Source organism: Rattus norvegicus, chromosome X (assembly GCF_021556685.1).
Source record: "Rattus norvegicus strain SHRSP/BbbUtx chromosome X, alternate assembly SHRSP_T2T, whole genome shotgun sequence".
Classification (NCBI taxonomy): Eukaryota; Metazoa; Chordata; class Mammalia; order Rodentia; family Muridae; genus Rattus; species Rattus norvegicus.
The window spans coordinates 80,746,465-80,767,563 of NC_141554.1; the positions used below are offsets into that span (position 1 = coordinate 80,746,465).

The window sequence follows — 21,099 nt, forward strand, 5'->3', positions numbered from 1 at the left end:
CACTAATAGGACTGCCCCGAAACAGCATTGTGATGCTGTGGTAACATCCCAGTGAAGCTCTCCAGATGTTTCAGAAAGACCAGCACCTCAGTTCTTACCAAAGAACACTGAGGGAGAGGGATTTTCATTTAATTTTTTTTCAAATAAATACTATAAAGCTACTTTGATTCAAAAGATTTGTATTTGGTATCAAGACTTCTCGTATTGCTTCAGTGACAACATACAAGGCAATAAATAGTCTGAGTACCAACAATAAGCCTCCCTACAAGCACTCCACCTGAATCTAATTTATTGTTCTACAGAGAAATATAAAACAAGCACAAGGAATGATAGATTTTGTTATGTCGAAGACAGATGCACTATGATTTTGTCTTATCTGGAAAAATGTTTAGATTATTAGAAATACAGATAGTGTTCCCCTCATGTATATAGCACACACTTAAATTATGAAGATATCTGTATGCTTACAAGTGACCACTACTAGCCAAAATTAATGGAGGTTTGACATAATCAATATTTTGCTCAGTCTTGCAGTTGTCTTTCTTTTCTGAATTACTTTTTGTTTTGAATTTAGATATGGGAACAAATTCCATTTGGAAAATGGAACTTTCTAAGCAAGTAAAAAATTCAAAGCAAAATTGAGACATTAAAATTAACTGTTCCTTTTTTGATCAGAATGCTCCATAAAGCATTTAAATACCCTAATCATACATTTTAAAGTTCAAACATTAGATTCTTTTTTCTTCCCAGGACAGGGTTTCTCTGGAGCCTCGGCTGTCCTGGAACTCACATGTTCTTGAGTTCAAAGTCGGCCTTGAACTCGTAGAAATTCACCTGCTTCTGACTCCCAATTGCTGGGATTAAAGGCATACACCACCACTGCCCGACTTTTAAAATTTATTATAATTAATTTATTTCATGTTCATTGGTGTTTTGCCTGCATTTATGTCTGTGAGAGGGTTTCGGACCCCCTGTAACTGGAAATACACTTTGAACTGCCCTGTGGATGCTGGGAATTAAACCGATATCCTCTGAAAAAGCTTCCAGTGCTCTTTGCTGTTGAGCCAACTCTATACCCAACTATGTAATTTTTAAAAACTTAGGTAATAACGTTCTTAAAACTCCTTAGATAGGATCTCCTATCTGAATACACTTAAGATTTTACCACATATATACTTTAGAAAATCTTGAGACCATGTACAACTAGGGCAAGAATAGGTACCACTGGGAGGAGAGTTAAGGAGGAAGAGAATAGCTATAATCTCAGTTGGAGATTTAATGACTGACCCATACCCTTCTTCTATGAGTGAATAACAACAAGTCTATATTTTAGGGCCTGCATAGGTCTTGTCAGCTGTTCTGTTTCAGCTATTAATTGCCATGCATGCCAGGTATACAGCTTCCCACCATTATGATGGTTTGTTTACAAAGTAAACCAGAGTTAACCTATCACTTAGTAAATCTTTCTGCAGATCTAAATACAAAGGAAATGAAATTACTACCCCATAATGATATGGGTAGCAGCCATAATCAGCTCCAGTATTACATAAGCAGTGGTATAAAAGTTAAGAATTCAAGAGCAGTCGTGGCTACATAGCAAGCCATTTTCTCAGCATCCACTGACAGAATATTGGATACAGGTGTTGAAAAGGAGGTCTTACAGTTTGCTCAAGACATAGATGAATCTTGAGAATATGGTGTTAAATGAAATAAGACAAAAAGATAAATGTATTCCTTGATCTTGGATGTGAAACCCAAAATTACATATTGAAGTATATAGAAGTATACGTCTGTGTATGATGAACAAATTTAAGAATGTAATATAAAATGAGAAAAATAGTAAAAATATATTAATTTTTAGATTTTTCTTTTTTAGGTTAATATATATTATTTTTAATAATTTTATTTGTTTGAAAGGGGATAACATTTTAGAGTTTTCTTAATGATGAGATATAGCTACTGTTACCATGATGCATATACCGATTTGCTTGAATAGTTAAGTATATATCTGTGTGTACATAATCTTGTCATGCTTTATACCTCAAAGCTAAATTTACAGAGTAAATTTTCTTTTAAAATACAATTACAAAAAAATCCTCAAATAAATTGCCTATCAAGTTAATTTCCTATCATAGACTAAAAAAATAAAATACAGTAAACCAAAATGAAGGACGCTTAAATAAAGAAACAGCCAAGGCATTGTCTGGTGTCAATAGAAGAAGCTCTTGGTCCTGTGAAGGCTCGATTCCCCAGTGTAGGGGAATGCCAGGATGTTGAGGAGGAAGTGGGTGGGTGGGAGAGATAGCATCCTCATAGAAGCAGTGGGAGGAAGGATGGGAGAGGGGGGAACCAGGAAAGGGGATTAACAGTTGAAATATAAATGCATAAACTATCCAATAGAAAAGGAAACAGCCAAAACCGAGAGCCCTGAATATATGGGGAAAAACATAGAAATAGTGAAATGAAAAGTTTCTTCTAGAAATAACGACATCAAAACCACTAGCTAGACTGACAAAGCTAAAAAGACAAGAGAGGAATAATCTATGTCAGGACTGAAAAGTGCTATACTGCCAAAAGGTATTTTAGGTGATAAGATAACATAGTATGAGAAACTATGCTCCTACTAATTTAAAAACATAATGTAAATGTTCCTTTGCCTCAAAATAAACAAACTTCCAAGGATCAAATAAGGTGAACATATAACCTAAATAGTCTTACAGCCGTGAAGAAAATGAGTTTTGCTATTATTTTAAAACACTCAATAAAGAAATGTCCAGGCTTGGATAATTTTTTTTTATTTTTAGGTTTTTGAGACAAGGTTTCTCTCTGTGCAGCCCTGGCTGTCCTGGAACTGCTCTGTAGCATTAAAGGTGTGTACCACCACCACCACCACCAGGTCGAATTTTATCAAATATTTTGAAATGATGCAAATTTTGTGCAATTGCTTCCAAAAGGAAGAGATCATTCAGAACTTGTGATGTGATACTAAAATCATACAAGGATAGCTTTATAAGTATAAGTATAAGTAAAATACAGATCAATATATCTCATGAACATGTTTAATATTTAATGGTGAAAATTAGTGCACTTGAAATGAAAAAAAAGAAAAAAAATTCCACTATTACTAGTCTTTTCTTTCACAGCATTGAGAGATCTACTCACTGCCAAAAAGAGAATACAGGAGAGCAAAAGGCAGGACTCTATAGGAAGAAATGAAACAGTCACTATTTATAGATGAGATCATTTTCTGCATATAAAATTCAAGCAATCTAGCAAAAGGTACTGAATTATTAAGTGAGATCACCTAGTTGCAATATCACAAAAAAATCAATCACATTACAATTTACATATCAATGAAAGTTATAGAACCACAGAGGTTAGGTATAGAGTAAGGAACCAGAGGCTGGAGTCGGGGCTGAGGATGTGGGTGGCGGTCCAGATAGATCTCATTAGGAGATAATAAGATAGATCTCATTAGGAGATAATATAATTATGTGTAGATGGAAGGGTCTGGAATGGGATGGTCAAGTGGGGAGGGAGACGGTAGAAGAAAAAGATGGAAGAAATATGGAGATAGACAACTAATATTAAGGAACATTTGAGACATAGTTTGGAAACCTAATACAGTAGAAATGTTCTAAATTATTTGCATATATGAAGTTGATATAAATGAAAGAGCCAAATATCATGTGTGTGGATGGGGCAGGGGTTGTATACCACTGGCCATCCTTTGCCACCAAAGTTTCCAATCCTGGAAATGGGTTAAATTGTTGGCCAAATGTGTTTGTCTATGGGAATACCCAAACAACTAGGCTATTGCCAAGACTGTAGGTTGGTCTCCACTAATTGACAGCCAGACCCTTTGCTGAAGACAACACCTACACAACTCATTGAACACAGAGAAGTTGATCTGGTGCCTACACAGAGCCTTCACTAATATGTTCTCGAATCTTTAGTATAGGAATATACTCTAGACATTACCAAAAGATAAATGTAAACATCATGACAAACACAAACCCTATGATCTTTAATACTGTCCTGCTTGCACTTATGCTATGGCATCACAACACTTAAGGGAGTAACCAGACCAATATCTGATTTGAGTTATGGCCCAATTAATGAAATGGTACTCATGCCTGACACAGCTTAGATGATCAAGAACCTGAGACCAGATAGTCCAAAGACCTATGGTAAAGCCAAATATGACTGTTGTATTAAAGTAACATAGTAAACAAATGACCCTTGGTGACACTTTACTACACTTATACATCAGTACCTCGTTCAGCTATCCTCAGAGGAGCTTACTCCTTCAGCAAAGGAGAACAACTACAGAGACCCACAGCCAGATTACATAGAAAACTTCATCAAATCTCTCCTGCCAGGGCTCAGGGAACCCTGCAAAATAGGAAACAGAAGGCATGTAAAAGTCAAAGGGAATGAAGGACTCCACGAAAATACGGCTTTCTAAATCAACAGAATCTAAGCTCATATGGACTCACAGAAACAGAGGCAGCATTCACAAGGCCTCAACTGGTCTGCGCCAGATCCTCTGAGTATGAGTGGCTTCAGTTTAGTATACTTATGGCCCTCCTGAGTGCAAATGAGTGTGTCTCTGACTCTTGTGCCTCTCATGGGCTCTTTTTCTTCTGCTTGTTTTGCTCAATTCAACTTTTTGCTTTGTATTATCATATTTTGTTGAATAATATTTTGCTTTATTGTTATCACTTGTTTTTTTTAATGATAATAAGACAGAAAGGGAGTGGATCCAGATAGGAGGTGAGTTGAGAAGAAACTGCGAGAGTAGAGGGAGGGGAAACTGTACTCAAGACATATTATGTGTAAAAAATGTTTTTTCAATAAAAATGAAAAGAGGTTTTCTGTTACTCTGATAATATTAAACAGTAAATGTAAACTTAATAATAAAATGAGCTCAGAGTGTTGAAACTTACAAAAGGACAATGACATAAATAGAATATATGAAGCAATTATGTTCACGAATTGAAGTATTCAACACAAAAATTATGCCAAGTTTTATGATCTGATAAGTAATGTTAATGTAGCTCATAGCAAAATATCAGTTTTTTTGTTAATGCACAGATGATCTCAACATTATGACTCAACTTGTTGTAGTTTTACACTGAAAAGATGCCAAAGTGATACATTTTCAGAGAAATATTTTATATTTTTTGAATGCATAGCCCACTTAACATGTTAAGGAATAAACAACAGAATCAGCCTTTCTGAAATCTGATAAAGGGAATAAATATATGTGATAATATAAGACATAATAAAGATAATTAAAGAGAATCAAATACTGAATCTTTGAAGATTAAGAACATTAGCAAATCTGTAGCATTTTGACTGAAATGACAGAGAAGGGAACATGTGTACTGTTGAAAATGTAAGGGAGATGGTATGTATAAAACTTTGAAGTGATTTAAAACTAATAACTTAAATAAATGAGAAAAATCAAGCAAAATAAACAATACAACCATTTCTCCCTAAAGAATCCACCACACCTAATCCAGGGAGATGGGAAATGTGAGCATTTCTATCATGGGAAGAGTCATCAAAATCTCCAAGAAAGAAAACTCAGTCCAACCTGTTTCAAGACAGAATTCTACAAGGTATCTTAGAAGTGCCAGTCTTCCATAAATCATCACAAGTATAAAGAAGAAATGAACAGGGCTGGGGAGCTAGATCATTCCTGACAGCACATAACCTTCATGTCAGTTTTCATTTCTGGGTTTTACGAACCTTTGTGTAGTTAAGTATAGAGCAGAGTCAAAATCAACTGAGAAACCCAGGGGCAGAAATGTAGCATCTCTTATAAAGGGAGACTGATAAACCAATTTATGGGAATTTCCCCTACTTATTCTATAAATCATTAAGTATCATGTCCTAGATGTCTGAACAACCAACTCCAGCACCGTTCAAATTCATTAGTTACAGTGAGATTTGAGAGTTCTAAAATTTGGATTCCTAAATTTTGATTAATTGCTTTTCGAAGTACAATGGCAGAAGAAACTGTTTTTCTTTTTTTTTTAAACAATCAGATGTTTCTATTCAATTTCCTGACCCTCTGTACTTTTCTCCTGTCCCTTCTAATACCTGTTTCTGCCTCCCTCTTTTCCTCCCACTCCTCTCTCCCTCCAAGGTTCCTCCTTTCCTCTTTCTCCTGTGATTATTTATTCCCTGTTCTTTGTAGAATTGAAGCATCTATCCTTTGATTTTCCTTCTTCTTAAGTTCCATATGATTTGTGGGTTGTATTGTGGGTATTCTGAGCTTTTGGGCTAATATCCACTTATCAGTGAGTGCATACCGTGCATGTTCTTTTGTGTCTGGTTACCTCACTCAGGGTGATATTTTCTAGTTCCTTCCATTTGCCTGGGAATTTCATGAGGTCATTGTTTTTAGTAGCTGAGCAGTACTCCAAAGTGTAAATGTACCACATTTTCTGTATCCATTTTTCTGTTGAGGGACATCTGAGGGCTATGTGGACAGACTGTATTTGAACCAGTAAGAAAGAATAGCAACAAAGAACCTATATGTGTCTTCTAATGGGACAGAATCAGCAGAACCAATGGGCCTCAGACCATGCAGAGACCATTTTTTAAGGTGATCACCTACCAAAGAATCTGCATTTTTCTTTATGGAACACAAAAGAACAGTTCCAAGCAAACTGTCACTGTGAATCGGTGCTCAATAAAGAAAGATGTCCTCAAAAAATGTTTAAAATGGGGATTCTGTCTTAAAAGGTAGAGTTACTTTTTAAATTTTAGATAAATGTCACCCTTTATGTGTGAGATAAATTTTAAATTATTAGAAATATATTTTGTTTAAATATGAAGTACATGACGTGACATGTTGCCTAGCTTCCTAGAAGTATTAAACTGTGAACCTGATGAAATCACCAGAGGGTTGGATAAAGATGGAGTAGGAAAGAGGGAGGGATGAGGGCATAATTTTGAAGTGTCATCCATGTACTCATAGGTGCTAGCTATGTGAAGAACAGGAGGTGAAGAGGATGTGCTTTGTGTGACTGATAAACCAAATGACAGAGGGTGAATACATTAAAGTTCTATGCATGTGAACTATTGTGATGATTGTACATTTTAACTAAGCTTAACAGGGAAGCAAGAAAGTGGACATGAGGACAAGTGAGGTCAGAACAAAATAAAGAAAATTGGAAACTTAAGAGTGATGAATTACAAGAACTGATGATAAGAACCCTAGAAGAATGAACCAGAAATACTTAGTGCTGGTGATAGATGTTGTTACCGAATGGCATGTGGCATTATTGGTAATGCTAAGTTTAAGAACAGTGCCAGGGGGAGGAATGGCTGGCAGAGGAGGAAGAGAGGAGAATGAGTCATAAAACTGAACTACCAGGAAAATTCTACATATATATATATATATATATATAAATTTAAATAATTACAATGGAAATAATTTTGTAAAATATTCTATCTAAACTTTTGTAAGTATTAATAAAGCCCTGATATGTAATTATAATAAGATTGTTGCAGGTTGAAGTTATGAAATAAAAGACATCTTTAAATTTTTATTAATTTTTGAGTTTCATACAAAGTATTTTGGTCATATTTACCCTGCACACTCCCCAAATCCACTCTATCTCCCTATTCCCCAAATTCATGTCTCTTTTTTGTTTTTAATTAAATAACCCATTAGCTCTAACTTGTACTGTCAATATTCTGGGTATGAGAATACCTGATAGAGCATGGTCTACCTTCCAGGAGCCAAAAACCTAAAGAAAACTATCCCTTCCCAAGAAGCCATTAACTGTCTAGAGCAGTGATTTTCAACCATCCCAAAGCAGTGACACTTTAACTAAGTTTTTCATGTTGTGGTGACTCATCCAACTATAAATTTTTTTCATTGCTACTCCATAACTGTTATTTCTAATGATCTTAGGAGACCCATGCAAAAGGATTATTTAACCCCTAAGGGGGTTGATTGCATAGATTGAGAACCACTGGTCTGTAGCTTCTTAGTTGGGGACACTAGCTCATGAACCATTTACAACTCCATGCTAGAAAACTGACTTTCTTGATGTTGTATAGGCAACCATAGCTATTGTGAGCTCATAAACACGGTCATCCTGCCATGTCTAGGAAAAAATTGTTTGGCTCCAGTCCTCCCCAACCTCTGGATATTTACAGTCTTTCTATCCTGTCTTCTATGATGGTGTCTGAGCATTAGGAGGGTTTGTAACTCACTGCCAAGCCTGGAAGAGGAGGAATCCATATATGATAGCAGAGATGAAGAGTGAAAAAGTACTAACTGATGAAATCTGTAATTGGATAGATTATCATGGTAAGAGTAACATGCCTTGAATTACTTCTGGTAAAACTGAACCAAGTGAGAGGAAGATTATAAGGGGACATCAGTATATTCTATGTTTTTAAATTTCCTCTTTTCTAGTATTATGAATGTAGTATATACAATCTTGAGCAGCAGTTAGCCATGTGATTGAGAGTAAAAACATCTATAGTATATTGCTAAAACATTTAGTTATGTGTTTTGAACTTAAAATCTTTCCATTTTTAAAACTTTGTACAATATATTTGATCATATCCTTTGCCCTCTCCCAAGTCCTCCCAGATCCCTCCAATTATTATATCCACCAAACTTCAAGCCCAATGAGTTTATCATGATTCATTTTCATCATGAATCAATGACTTATTGTGTATGAAATTTGGTAAAGTAGACGTACAAATGCAATGTGAAATAGTATACAATAAATTAAATAAATTACTCTATCCTATATTACAGTTCACTATATAGTTACAGTAATTAACTCCACTGTGGTATTAGTAAGGGAATAGATTCATAGATCAATAGAACAGAATAGACCAATCTAGATATAACCCTAAGCTCTATGCCTAATTGATTCTAAGGAAAGCAATACAATGGAGAAAATATGTCAACACATGGCACGAGGGTGACTGTAAAACTATAGCAAAGAAAAATCAATTAATATAGATATATATTCTATACTGTTTACAACTTTTAAATTAAAATGAGTGGTGCCATGAAATGTAAAACTGAAAAGTACCAAATTTTTTGAAAATAAGGGAAAAAATTTCAGAAACTAGATGCAGAAAATGGAATGGAGTACATTACACCAAAAGGACCTGTGCTATCAGTAAATGAAATAAAGAATTTTGGACTTTAACAATATCCAAATTGTTCTGTGAAAGCCTAAGTAGAGAAAATATAACTGTGCAGACTGAGACATGCTATTTGTAATTCAACTATCAGGCAATGGGTGGAATATTAGAATATTCTAGAATATTAGAACATTCAAAATGGATGAAAACTTTGCTACATTTCATTGAAGAAGATGCACAAATCTTAAGTGTACATAATAAAAAGAATACCTAATCAAGTATTAAATGAATGAAAACTGAAATCCAAAGAAGTTATGACCACACATTTATCAGAATGACTAAAATCAAAAATGACAAAATGTGGATGAAGACTCGGAGAAACTAGTTACATAGCCCATTATAATGAGAATGGAGGATGTACTAGGCAGGCTTAACAATCTGACATTTTGTTAGAATAGACCTGTAATTACTATGAAATTCGTCAATTGTATCTTGGACAGAGTTTCAATTCCCAGAACCCAAAACATGGGTCTGATCATGTGTGACTCTAGTTCCAGGTGATTCAATGTTCTCTCTTGATCTCTGAAGCATAAGCACACAGGTGTTGCACATAGACATATTCAGCAAAGCATTTCATATGCATAAAGTAAAAAAATAAATCTAAGAAAGTTTTGATGTTGATTCAAGACAGAAAATAATAAAAACTAAAACTATCACATTTCTAAAAGAAAAGATTAAAAGAAAGTTTCACAGTTTAAGCTGGTTTGTATTGAATTTACAAAATAGATATACCTACCATAAAGGAAAAATGACAAATGCCATTTGAAAAAAGTTAAAAGTTCTGCCAATCAAAGTTATTTTTTTCCTAAATGAAAAACAATACCTTAGAGGCTCTATTAACAATGCACATGTCATAAAAAGACTCTGAGGCAATTTTTATTGGTTATTTTATTTATTTATATTTCAAATGTTTTCTCCCTTCCCAGGCTTCCCCTCCTCAATCCCCCCATCCCATTCCCCTCCTTTGCCTCTATGAGGCTGCTCCACCACCCCCTATCCCACTCCTGCTTCACTGCTTTAGCATCCCGCAAAGACATTTGACAAAATTCAACACACCCCTTCGTGATAAAAGTCCTGGAAAAATCAGGCGTTCGAGACCCATACATACCCATACTAAAAGCAATATACAATTAACCAGTAGCCAACATCAAACAAAGGGAGAGAAACTTGAAGCAATCCCTCTAAAATCAGGGACTAGATAAGGCTGCCCACTCTCTCCCTACTTATTCAATATAGTTCTTGAAGTTCTAGCCAGAGCAATCAGACAACAAAAGGAGATCAAAGGGATACAGATTGGAAAACAAGAAGTCAAAATATCACTATTTGCAGATGATATGATAATATATTTAAGTGATCCCAAAAGTTCCACTAGAGAACTACTAAACCTGATAAACACCTACAGCAAACTGGCTGGGTATAAAATTAACTCAAATAAATCAGTAGCCTTCCTCTACACAAAAGAGAAACAAGCCAAGAAATAAATTGGGGAAATGACACCCTTTACAATAGTCCCAAATAATAAAATATTTTGTTGTGACTTTACTAAGCAAGTGAAAGATTTGTATGACAAGAACTTCAAGTCTCTGAAGAAAGAAATTGAGGACGATCTCAGACGATGAAAAGATCTTCCACACTCATGGATTAGCAGGATTAATATAGTAAAGATGGCCATTTTGTCAAAAGCAATCTACCAATTCAATGCAATCCCCACCAAAATCCCTACTCAATTCTTTATAGAGATAGAAAAAGCAATCTGCAAATTCATTTTGAATAACAAAAAACCCAGGATAGCGAAACTATACTCAATAATAAAAGAACTGGGGAAAATACCATTCCTGACTTCAAGCAGTATTACAGAGCAATTGTGATAAAAACTGTATGGTATTAGTAGAAAGACAGGCAGATAGATCAGTGGAACAGAATTGAAGACCCAGAAATGAACCGACACACCTATGATCACATGATCTTTGTCAAAGGAGCTAAAACCATCCAATGGAAGAAAGATAACATTTTCAACAAATGGTGCTGGTTCAACTGGAGGTCAGCATGTAGAAGAATGCAAATCGATCCATTCTTTTCACCATGTACAAAGCTTAAGTCCAAGTGGATCAAGGACCTCCACATCAAACCAGATACATTCAAACTAATAGAAGAAAAAGTGGGGAAGAATCTCGAACACATGGGCACTGGGGAAAATTTCCTGAACAAAACACCAATGGCATATTCTCTAAGATCAAGAATCGACAAATGGGACCTCATAAAACTGCAAAGCTTCTGTAAGGCAAAAGAAACTGTCATTTGGAAAAATGGCAAACAACAGATTGGGAAAAGATCTTTACCAATCCTACATCCAATAGAGGGCTAATATTCAAAATATGAGAACTCAAGAAGTTAGACTCCAGAGAACCAAATAACCCTATTAAAAATGGGGTACAGAGCTAAACAAAACATTCTCAGCTGAGGATTATCGAATGTCCAAAAAACACCTAAAGAAATGTTCAACATCCTTAGTCATCAGGGAAATGCAAACCAAAACAACCCTGAGATTTCACCTCACCCCAGTGAGAATGACTAAGATAAAAAGTCAGGTGGCAGCAGATGCTGGGGAGGATGTGGAGAAAGAGGAACACTCCTCCATTGTTGGTGGTATTGTAAATCGGTACAACCACTCTGGAAATAAGTCTGGAGGTTCCTCAGAAAATTGGACATGCCACTACCTAAGGACCCAGCTATACCTCTCCTGAGGATATACCCAAAAGATGCTCCAACAGACAACAAAGACACATGCTCCATTATGTTCATAGTAGCCTTATTTATAATAGCTTGAAGCTGGAAAGAACCTAGATGCCCTTCAACAGAGGAATGGATACAGAAAATGTGGTACATCTACACAATGGAATATTACTCAGCTATCAAAAACAATGACTTCAGAAGCCGTGACAGGACAATGGAGGCTGACATAAAGATTCCACTCTGTGTATTTACAGAAGATTCTGCTCTGTGTATTTACAGAACCATTCATCACCCTACAGAGACCGTGGGGACTGAGACAGAGTTGGAAGCTACTCAACTCCCCCAGGCCAGTGGTATTTCTGTGTCTCAACAACACGGTTCGAGCTCCTCAGGACCTACCCTGGTGAGTCCACTCTAAAATGAACTCCAGGATGATAGCCACCACGGTGGGCATCTTCTCCGTCCTGAATACCATCCATTTCTTCATCTTTGAGCTGAACCAGATGACGCACATCGGCTTTGAAGAGAATTACAGCATCTACCTGGACACAGAGTTCGAGGTGCCATCCTGGGTCGTGGTCTACAGGCATAATATCAGCACGAGGCTGTCCATTACCACCATCACGGTCAGCTGCTTCCTCCTCTTCTGCCTGGACAAGAACATGTTCATCGGGCTGTTGGGCTATACCTTCTGGATCACCGTCTACGAGCTGCTCAGTTTCACCATGGTCCTGCTCATCCACGGCACCATCAAGGAACAGTTCAAGGACCTGAACCACTGTACCTGCTCTTGCAAATTTCCCGCATGCTCCTGCACTTCGCCCCCCAGCCCTTTGTGGTGAAGCACGCTACACGCTCTACAGGGACCCCAAGATCGTGAGCATAGCCGGCCTCTGCAAGCGCTCCTCCATCAGCACAGTGGACTCGTGGCCACCTGTCGGGCTGGGGTCCTTGCACCTCAAAACAAACTGAACCAGGATTGGGATGGTGCCCACCTGGGGTCTGCTCTGACACCTCGTCTTTTCAGGAGAGGTTGAGTTACGTGCAGCCTGTTATAGGATTGGTTACCTAATGATATATCTGTTACCTTTGCATGGACTACTTTGCTGGTGCCCATTTTTAACTTTTTTTTTTTTTAAAAAGATGTATTTATTAAAAAAAAACAATGACTTCATGAAATTCATAGGCAAATGGAATGAACTAGAAAATATCATCCTGAGTGAGGTTACTCAATCACAGAAAAACACACTTGGTGTGCACTCATTGATAAGTGGATATTAGCCAAAAAGCTCGAATTACCCAAGATGTAATCCACAGACCACAGACAGCTGAAGAAGAAAGACGACCAAAATGCAGATGCTCCCACTCCTTCTTAAAAGGGAGAAAAATATCCATAGGAGGGGATATGGAAGCAAAGTTTAGAGCAGCGACTCAAGGAACGGCCATTCAGAACCTGCCCCACATGTGGCCCATATATATATATATATATATATATATATATATATATACCAAAACTAGATAAGATGGATGAAGCTAAAAAATGCATGCTGAAAGGGACCGGATATAGATCTCTCCTGAGAGACACATCCAGAGCATGTCCAATACAGAGGTCAATGCTAACAGCAAACCACTGAACTGAGAACAGGACCCCCTTGGGAGGAATGAGAGAAAATATCGAAGGAGTTGAAGGAGCTTGCAACCCCATAAGAACAACAATGCCAACCAACCAGAGCTTCCAGGGACTAAACCACTACTGAAAGTCTATACATGGACTGACTCAGGGCTCCAACTGCATATGTAGCAGAGAATAGCCTTGTTGGGGCACCAGTGGAAGGGGAAACCCTTGGTCCTGCCAAGGTTGGACCCCCAAGTGCAGGGGAATATGCGGGGCAGTAAGGGGGATGTATGGCGGGAATACCCGTATGGAGGAGGGGGAGGGTAAGGGAGGAGATGGGGGCTTATGGACAGGAAACCATTAAGCAGAATAATATTTGAAATGTAAGTAAAGAAATATATCTAATAAAAAATTAAAAAAAGTAAAGTTAAACAATTACTATTTCTAGAGATGGAATTTATTGGAAAGAGCTTCAGGAGAAGTCATAAACGGTAAAATTGTTCTATCTCTTATTTTGGCTTGCTTTCATAAAGATGCATATGTTTTTCAAAACCCATTAAGTTCTACACTTAAAATTTTGTCATTTTGTTTAATACAAATTAAAAATTGAAAATGAAAACACAAATAGAATTAATTGCAGTTTAAAATTGTGTGAATAAATATTTTGATTTCTAAAAATTGTAATGCTTAACCATGTTTGTTTAAAAGTATTTTCATTGCATGTTACTTGAACTGTTTTTCTTATACATTTAATAAGGAAATGTAGGCAGAATCTAAATAATGGATTCCCCTATAGATTGCCGGGAATCGCTAATAAATGATATGAAGAAAAAATTCAAAAACAGCCAGAAGAAAAATGAAAAGGAAGAATAATGATTGTCCAGAAGATAAGAAAGCAAGTGCATAATACATAGGCTAAACAACTAAATACAAGCATGATCACACATAGGCAAGTCATTTGGACAAGTCACATGTTTTAGATATAGACTCACATAAAAATGCAAATAAAACATGGTCTTTATCTTACGTAGTTTGAGAGAAATAGCAGTGATTCCGAATACAAATAAAGTAAATCAAAGCTTAGTCTGTGGTACATTTCAAACGTTTGTAAATTTGATTTACATAAGCATTAAAATATCTGTTTCAAAATGCCCTAAGAAATGTCAGGGGTTACACTGTTGTCTCAGAGAATGCAATTTAAATGACAAAATGTGTATAGTATTTCTAACCTGTAGTGTATCATAAAAATAGAGAAGGAAATTGTGATGGTTTGACTATGCTTGGTCCAGGGAGTGGCATTATTAGGATGTGAGGCTTTATTGGAGTAGGTGTGTCACTATGGGTGTGGGCTTAAAGACCCTCATCCTGGCGGCCTAGAAGTTAGTATTCTGCTAGCAGCCTTCAGATGAAGATGTAGAACTCTCAGCTCTGCCTGTACCATACCTATCTAGACACTGCCATGCTCCTCCTACCTTGATACTGGACTTATAAGCCTTGATACGGGATCTCTGAACCTATAAGCCAGCTCTAACTAAATGTTTTTTATAAGAGTTGTCTTGGTCATGGTGTCTGTTCACAGCAGTAACTAAGACAGAAGTTGGTATCAGTAGTGGTAGGCCTGACCATGATTTTGTTTGGAAGAATGTAGATTTTGGGACTTTGCATGGGGAAAGCAGTGGGATGCTTTAAATAGGGGCTTAATAGGCAATTCTAGTAGAAATATGGAAGACTGTTAGTGACAGTGATTTCAGTGGAGAATTTCAAAATATGGCCTAGAGACTGTTTTGTGGTATTTTGGTGAAGAATGTGGCTACTTTTTGCCCTTGTCTGAAGAATCTGCCTGAGGCAAGGTGAAGAGACTCAGATAAATTGCACTGAACAAGGAAGTCTCAAAAAAGCCCAGCAGAGACTTTGTTCTTTTGTTAAGTCTCATGAAGAGCATTTTGAACAAATGTAGCAAGCTAAGAAAGGAAAAATATAAAATATATGGTTCATGTATTAAAGGGACAACAGGACATGAAATGTATTCAAGGATATTAAATTGAATTAAGGAAGTAGTGACCTTGCGGCAAGGTCCCACCTAGCTAAGTTTAGGCCCAGGTATGTTAGTACAAGCCTTTAATACCAGGAGGCAAAGAAGAGCAGGTCTCTGAGTTCAAGGGTAGCCTAGAATAGAGCAAGTTTTAGGTGAAGAAAACCCCAAGTCCAGACTCGGTGGACATCTTTAATCCCAGTCTTCAGGAGACAGGCATGAAGATCTCTTAGTTCAAAGTCAGTCTATGGAGCAAGTACCAGGACAGCCAAACTTAGGCAGTGAAGGGGTTGGAAAACAGAAAATGGGTGATAATATAATAGAACAGTTGTTACAGCGCTAGCAAGCAGCAGAACTTTGCAGCATTGGTCACATGGCTCTGGCTTTAAACGAGTACAGAATAGACTGGGACAATTGATGCTGGTTAGCTGGAGCTAAGAAATTAGTAGCAATTAAGAGACCAGCATCACTGAGGTGAAATCTTCTGGAAAGTGTTTTTTGGGAGCACAAAAAGCTGTGTTTCAGAGATAGCCAAGGTTGTACCTCGTGCTACAGCTGTATTTGGCAATGTCTAAGAGTCACCCAGGTAGTACTGGTTTTGAGGGCATGGAGGGGTCATGAAGAACAGCTGAGTCTTGGTACTGTGAGAGGCCATGGAAGGCCATTGTGCAGCCACGGTTGCAGTTGACAGCCCAGAACTGAAGGGATCATGCAAAGGACTTGAGGCATGGCACCATAAAGAGAGCCTGTGAGAGGCTACTGGTGAAGCCTAGTTGTAGTGGAAGACCCCAGTGTATTGGAGATGCCAGTACCATGGGATGACTGCCAAGAACAGCAACTTCAGTAGAGTGGATCAACCTGAGCTTAGAGTACTACAGAGGGCAGAGCTAGAGAAGTAATGTCATTCCTTTAGAGGAGCCCAGAAGATCATGTGTGGGTCCCAGACATTGAAACAAGAAGCTGTAACACCAAAGTTGCCTTGGAGACCCCAAGATGTTCCAGATGCCAGAGCAGTAGGTTATTTGCTGAGGAAAGCTGCTAATGGAGTGGAACCAGCCCTGAGAAAGAAGCATGGTGCAGTCAACAAAGATGAAAAAGGAGTTAAAGATCTGAAGACTGTCTTGATATCAGACATGGAGATGCAGAGTTTTTAGTTTGCCCAGCTGCTTTCCTGTCTTGCTTTAGGGATTACAGTTAAGTGATTGGATGAATCTCAGAAGATACTTTGAACTTTGGACTTTTAACATAGTTAAGATTGCTATAGACTATAGGGATTTTTGAAATTGAACTAAATATATTATGCATTATGCTGTTTAGGTACATCTCCCATAGACTCATATGTTTGGACAAGTCTATGAAGCCAAGGAGTGGAGAAAAGATTAGAAAGTCAATGTAAAATGAGTGAAAATATATGAACAATATGCATAATACCAAGAAAAGTCTATGTTACAATTAATATAACTAATCCTTAGAACATAAAAAGATCTTCAATCTTATGTAGAATGATATAACAATAAATTTAAGGTACACTTTTTACAAATCAGTAGAGAAATAGTTGTTTTCCTATAAAACTGATGGAAAAAGCAAAATAATTGGGTGGTCCTTTAACTCAGTCATGATCCTTCTGAAAAGATAATACTTATACTAAACAATAATCACACATAAATATTCCACAAACAGTATGTAATACATTTATTAATTGTAAGATTTCAATAGCAAAAGTCCTGAAACCAATTTGATCTCTTCTTTTAATTTTAACTTTATTTTTCTTAAAAAAAATCTGGTGCTCTCAGAGACTGAACTACCAACCAAAGAGCACACATGGGCTGGACCTGGTTCCCACCACACATACGTATATGTAACAGATATACAGCTTGACCTTCATATGGGTCCTGAAAAACTGGAATGAGAGCTTTCCCAAAAGCTGTTACCTGCATGTGGAATATGTTCTTCTAGCTGGGATACCTTTTCTGGCCTCAGTGGGAGAGGAAGTGCATAACCTCACAGAAACTTGAGGTGCAAGGTTCAGGAATACCCAGGGATGGGCCATCCTCTCAGAAGAGAAGAGAAGAGAAGGGAGATGGGAAAGAGTCTCTTCGAGAAGGGAATTGGGAGGGGTTGGCAGTGTTTGGGATGGAAAGAAAGAAAGAAAAAGAAAGAAAGAGAGAGAGAGAGAGAAAGAAAGAAAAGAAAGAAAGAAAGAAAGGAAGGAAGAAAGGAAGAAAGGAAGGAATGAATGAATTACATATATGTTTATATAAATGCTAGTTTTAATTAATGTCCCAGAAAACATTTTCTAGAAAGTATAAAGAACAACAACTTCACACTTGATCTTATCCAAATGGGTAACAGAGGCCATTTGCTGATAATGCCCCCCCCACACACATACACAGGCAAAGAGAGACAAATAGATAGATATAGATATAAATAAAATTGAAAACTGCATGTAAATACACAAATGCATTTATACAAATTTAGAAAAATCACATGAACAAATGTATGGAATTTATAAAGCATTGAAAATGGCTTGCATAATACAAGTCTTTAAGGCCACACTTGAACACATATATGAATTATAATTAATAATTAAGCCACATAGGCAAACAAACAAAAATCTTTTTACTTGATGTCTCAAAAAAAGATTATATTTTAAGGATTTCTCTATTAGTAAACTAGATACTTTTTTAAGATTTCACCGTTAGATTACAATTTGATTGAGATAGGTCACAGTATACCTGGAACCCACTTTGCATGAGCATTGGACCATAAAAATGGAGATCAAGTTGTCACTGACAAGGAAGCTTCTCCTTGTTCATTAGCTTTCATAATCCTGGAAGGTACTATGCAGATTGCTGGGGGCATGAGTGTGTCATCTTACCCATGTGTGGGCCTTATGAACCGCAACAATGACAGCACTGTTAGGAAATGCCCATGAGTGCAAGAATGGCACAAATGTTATAGGGGTGACTAATAACTTTCTGAGGATTTAAGGCTTGTTCTATGGGAATAAACACATGCTTCCTATTGGGAATAGGGTCAAGAACCTATAATTGGAGAGATCATAGGCTCTAGGGTGAACTTACTCTTATGTTTTCAAATGGATATGGTATCAAACTGCCCTCTAAATTCTTAACTCTCTACCCACAGATTAATACAATTCTTAGACATCATTAGAGAAATTTATTTGTGCAGTGGATGGGAGTTAGTGTAGAATCTCACCACTGGTCAGAGAACAAGTGACTGTTGAGTTTTCAGTCACCAATGGGATGTCTATATCACACTTCCTCCCCAAGGCTCAGGGACCATTTTGTAGTAAGAGATAGAAAGTTTGTAAGAGCCAGAGGTCAGAGAAGACTAGAGCAAAAATGTGTCTTCTGAAAATAGCAGGATTGCTATCCTCACAGTTTCCCAGCACCTGTGGTCGCCTGCACAAGGCCTTTACAAGATTCATCTGTCAATATTCTAGTATGGAGTGCAAAGTGGTTCATGAGTCTTCTGTCCTCACTGAGGAGTTATGGACAGTTCATGACTTCTGGAGGAAGGACAGTCAGTTTCCTTTAAGGATGTGAGTCTTCATAGCTTGGTAATGCTCCAGTGAATTGCTCTGTACCCAATATTATATGGTCAGCAAAAAATGGAGTCAATTAATAACTATTCTAAGCAAAAGAACAAAAGCATTCACTTCAATTGTTCTAAAATTATAATTTAATGTTTTAAAACTAAATCAATGTGCATAGGTACTTTTCTTTTAAATTTCCCAAACCAATAAATAAATGATTAGTCAATCCAAAACAAATACTTAAATTTTACTTTAATCATTCCACTGATGTACTTTAGAGTCCATGATGGATGTCATTTTCTGTTAATGTGTCTAGTTGTATCCAGAGTGGAAGGTCCTTACCTTCCACGTGCTGTCACTCTGGAATTGTTCTTAATGAAATATTTGAATGGTTAGCTCCTTAGTTTTCAGTGTTCCCTGCTTTACTATCTAGTGTAAGAATGTTGCATCTTTTATCACAGTCTCAAGCTGTTTACAGGGCTTTTGTATAGCTCTACTTTAAAATAAACATCATCATAACTATACTTTAACAATAAATAATATACTTAAATGTTATACTTTAACAATAAATAATAGTTACAATGAATTGGCAATTATAAGTTTTATATACTATATGATGGCAACATAATACTTTAAAATTAAGTACTGTGTTTAATTAAAAAAAGTACAACAACTTTGAAAACAAGTTTGACAATGGCACTGGTAGTTAGATGCAAAGAATAGTCTTAAAAATGGCAGGTATAACATTAAAATATTCTATTTTGCCTTTCAATAAATATTTGATTATATCATTAACACATTGGAGTAAACTTTAATAAAAAATTTAAACATTTCAAAATAATAATAATAAATCCCTATGACATATATATAAACCAGAAAGCCTCACAGGTTGCTTCATATAGTTTTCAAATGGTGTTAAGCTGCTGTCCATCTGAGACAAGTGCCTATGCTGCTGTAAAGGCCTCCAGTCTACTGGACACAAGTATTCTTTCAGCTCTTGCTCTAGCTTTGAACTACGCTAACATATATTTATCTGACCATCTAGTATGAACCCTATACATAATTCATCAGAAAGCAGTGACAATATATGTTAAACTTTACAGTATGCAAAGTTATCTGAGTTAAGAGAAGTCAAGCTTGCTATGAGAACAGAAAAGGCTCCAAGAAAAGGGGATGATGCGTCCCTTGCTTTTATACTGATCTAGGCAATGTTTCATTCTAAATTTGAAAGCAAAAAAAAATATTCTAGTAATATATTGCACAAACAAATTTTAAAGACATATATTCAAGAAACACTGATTCTCTTGGCAACTGTGGAAAATAAAGTTAATAGTGCCAAGACACAACTTTTATTAGGAATCCATTAAAAATGGAATTGGTTCCAACAAAATTCTTATTTTGATGTAAGACAAAATATACCTTAGCTAAAACCAGTTTTAAATTATGGAAACATATATGTTGTCCCTGGATTGCTAAGCTGTCTTTATTACACAAAGCTTGTTATTTACTGGGAATTTCTAGCTCATAAAATTCAGGAAGACTTCCTCAACTGGATGGTTCCAAGCCATGCTTCAAGCTGAGCACACCAAACAGAAGTATATTCTCCAAAATATCATAAGGGGCAAAAACACAAAGGTTCTCCCCTGGAGATTGATGCCTGGACACAGCAGCAAATGAAAAGTGAGACACTGAATCCTATAAGTGAAATTGTTAGGGAACTCTGCTTGTTAGTCGTAAGTGCACAGGTACGTATCATCCTTGCTAATGACTGCTGCTTTAAATAAGAGGCCATTGAAGGAGGGAAAAGTGTCGCCTCTGTCTCTGTCCCACAGAAAGGAGCGACACCACAGCGTTCTTCTCAAAGCAGTTTATTCAGGAACCTTTCTTTCTGCATGCTAACAACAATCTCAATTTTCTTTCCTTTCTCCCTCCAGCCCCCTAGCACACTCCCTTATATCCTCCCTC

The 21,099-nt window shown here is 36.8% G+C and overlaps 1 protein-coding gene and 1 pseudogene across 1 annotated transcript in view; both read left to right on the forward strand.

Moving 5' to 3' along the window:
- The first annotated feature begins 8,155 nt into the window (after positions 1 to 8,155).
- Tbx22 (T-box transcription factor 22) overlaps positions 8,156 to 21,099 on the forward strand; it is a 51,028-nt gene continuing 38,084 nt past the window's right edge. Inside the window, exon 1 of the mRNA NM_001434403.1 lies at positions 8,156 to 8,338. The gene's annotated coding sequence lies outside the window, so the exon portion shown is untranslated. The remainder of the gene's footprint in view (positions 8,339 to 21,099) is intronic.
- Positions 12,348 to 12,900, forward strand: LOC147998276 (transmembrane protein 217B pseudogene; annotated as a pseudogene).